Source organism: Carlito syrichta, unplaced genomic scaffold (genome assembly GCF_000164805.1).
Source record: "Carlito syrichta isolate Samal-C Ts95f unplaced genomic scaffold, Tarsius_syrichta-2.0.1 Scaffold308700, whole genome shotgun sequence".
NCBI lineage: Eukaryota > Metazoa > Chordata > Mammalia > Primates > Tarsiidae > Carlito > Carlito syrichta.
Window position 1 is genome coordinate 66,298 of NW_007252796.1, and position 3,678 is coordinate 69,975.

Here is a 3,678-nt window from a genome sequence, read left to right on the forward strand (position 1 = left end):
CCGCAGCCTCGCCCTGCTGGGCTCTGGTAATCCTTCTGCCTCAGCCTTCCAAGTAGCTGGAACTACAGGCGCGCGCTACTACGTCCGGCTAATTTTTGATTTATTGTAGAGATGAGGTCTTACCAAGTTGCCCAGGTGGGCTCAGGCTATTCACTCACCTCAGCCTCCCAAGGCGTGGGATTACAGGCTGAACCACCAAGCCCAGCTAATAAATTCTTTTAATGAACTGCTATATTTTGCATCTCCCAACCCTCCGGATTCCAATGACGATCATAACCAGATGAGTAGAAGAAGCAGGGCCATAGCTGCCCAGAGTTGACCTGCAACCTGGGGTCTTTGGCCTTCCAGACCCTGTCAACGTGAAGGCCTTTGAGGCTGGCTCCCGATGATATTCCACATATTTAAATATTTTTGTTTAGACCAGGCATGGTGGCTCACGATTGTAATCCTAGCACTTTGGGAGGCTGAGGAAGGAGGATTGCTTGAGCCCAGGAGTTCAAGACCAGCCTAGGCAACATAACAAGACCTCTTCTCTACAAAAATAAAAATAAAAATTTTAAAAATTAGGCAGGCATGATGGCATGCACTGGTGGTCCTAGCTATTCAGAGAATGAGGCAGAAGAATCAATCACCTGAGCCCAGGAGGTTGAGGCTGTGGTGAACCATGATTGTACTGTTGCACTCCAGCCTGGGCAACATTTTATATTGAAATAAAATGGTCTTGGCTTGGACAATGAATAGTAATGATTCTGCAACTCCAAATTATGAAAAATATACTTACATTTTTACATAAAATACTTATTCTTCTTCATATTTTAGATTGTGTGTTGTTAAGCTTTATTTACAATATAAAGTCAAATTTTACTTTCACTTAGTTATTTTTACCCAAATATTTTACTAACATATAGTAATACAGAACCTTAGCAATGACTAATTACATGAATAAAGTCTAAACTTACTTATACAAAAATTGATTATCTCTAGTTACCAAAATATGTGTGTGTGAGATTTGTTTTTTAATCTTTCTTTTCTCTACCATTGGCATAATTTTTTATTGTGTTTTATTTCAGTATACAATGTTCTTGTTTGTATTTATTTTTATTCATTGAAAATTATTTTTCAAAAATACTAGAGATAATTTAGAAACATTACCATTTTGATTAAAATGTTCAATAAAATACTTAATTGTTAAACAAAATTACATTAGAATTTTATCTTGTACCAAAGTTTGTTTCTGCTATTTATCTTAGTATTTTAATAGTTTTATTATGCTTTCATATTCTCTTCAAAACATCTAATTTTTAGCATTGTTTCCCATAATTTAATGACCTCATGAATTTTTTACATTATTATTTAAAGATAATATTCCCTGTAGACAGCAAATCTTTTGTTTTTGATTATTTACCTAGCATAGATCTATATTCTAAACTATATTATTGATCTTAATAACATTTTTATATCTATTGTGTGTCACAAGCACACAACCATTCTGATCACAGTTATAAACATCTAATATCTTCATTTCTAATACATTTTTATTATACATACTTCTGATAGTTATTATTTCTGTTACATTGATTATACTATGCCTGGAAAATAATGATCTCATATGCTGGTGCTAGCATGGTTCTCTTCTTTCTGGTCTAATTTTAGAAAACAACTCACAAAATAAAATTAAGGATTTAAGAAAGGGTTTTGAAACCTACTATCATAACATTTTTAAATTTGTAAGAAAGAAAAATGAAGGATGTAAGAAGGGCTATGGATGCATCAGCAGCTTCAACAAGTAATTTTCAGCAGATGCTTGTGATATTTTATTTGTTTCACTAATTATGTTACCAATAGTATATTATTTTATGAAAAACTTAGGATATATCCATACTTCTATAGTAAATATTCAAGGACATATATCTAGGTATGGGCATTTTTTAATAGAAGAACTCTATTGCTTATATTTCCTCCACAGATGAAAACAATCTAAAAAATATCAATTATACTTTTCATAGTCAAGTTCAATTTTTACTATTTTCTCAGATTTTTTAAGTAGTTGGTTCATTTCAATACTAATCTAAACATTTTGCCACAACATTGTTTTATTTCCTTAAAACCTCTTGTCATTACTAGGCCTCTCTGTATTTAGCATTTCTCATTTTCATGAAGACGATAATAAATGGATCATTGGAGTAGAACAAATTCCAACATTCTACCACTTTTGTCAACTTACTAAAATTGATTAATGTTTTTGTTTATATTAAGTAAATGTTTAATTATCAATAGAAATTGACTATGTCCAGAAAAATAATTGATATTTTCCCTTTATTAATCAGTTTTAAGAACCAGAGTTCACTTATATTACAACTTCAGAACTTAACTATTGTAATGTTTAACATTTATTAACCCCCAAATAAAAAGCCAATTATTAATACATATTAATAACACATTTATTTTTTAACATGTGTCGAGCTTCAAAACTTTTCAGTTATTATTTCTTTGATGATTGGTTTATATTAATATTGTGCTATGGAATTCCCCCCTATTGAATTATGCTTCCCTAAGAATAAACCCAGGGTTTCTGAAACATATTGAAATTCTTACCTGACAACAAGTTTTAAAGATATTTGAGATGTTTCTGCAATCAGTGTTTATTTTTATAGTGAGAAATGGCATTTAGATACAAATTTGGATGCTCAGAGTGATTGTGGTTATTACTATGGAGTAAACTCACAAATTCCAGATCTTTTCAACTAAAAATCATTTAAGATACATATGTCTAAAATAAAATATAACATGAGTTAATGCTGATTCTTACAAAAAGTTATATGGTTTAAAGAATGTATATATAACATTGCATTTGCTTTGCCCTACCCTGAAAGACTTCTCACCAATAATACTGTAGGCCTCTTTGTTTAACTGTATCAACAGCAATGGTGTTTACCAGACATTTTTTCTACTTTTCCCCCCCCTATTGATTCCTCTGACTTCCATGAAAATCAACATCCTCAAGATAGTGATGGGATGGCTTCTGCAAAATTGGAATTGGGTATTATCTTCCTCATTCAAACCTCAGTTTGGATCCTGGGAAATTTCTCTCCTCTTGGTTTTTTTTTTTTTTTTTTTGATCCCTTCTTGACTCTGCCCCCCAAACCGGAGGGATAGAAGGAGCATACCACAAAATATTAAGTGCCATCTACAATAAACCCAAAGCTAAAATATTGCTAAATGGATAGAAACTGGAAACATTTCCCCCTAAAAACTGGAAAAAGACAAGGATGCCCACTCTCACCCCTCTTGTTCAACATTGTGTTGGAAGTCCTAGCTCAGGCAATTAGACAAGAGAAGGAAGTCAGGGGTATCCAAATAGGAAAAGAGGAAGTCAAGTTATCCCTCTTTGCTGATGATATGATCCTATACCTTGAAAATCCAAGAGAATCTGTCAAAATCCTGCTTGCATTGATAAAGGACTTTGGCAAAATCTCAGGGTAAAAATAAATGTGCAAAAGACAGTTACATTACTATACACCAACTACAAGCAGGCAGAGTCCCAAATTAAAAGCACAATCTCATTCACAGTAGCCACAAAAGAAAAGAAAAGAAAAGAAATACCTCAGCATCTTCCTAACCAGAGAAGTGAAAGACCTTTACAATGAGAACTACAAAACACTGCTCAAAGAAATCCAA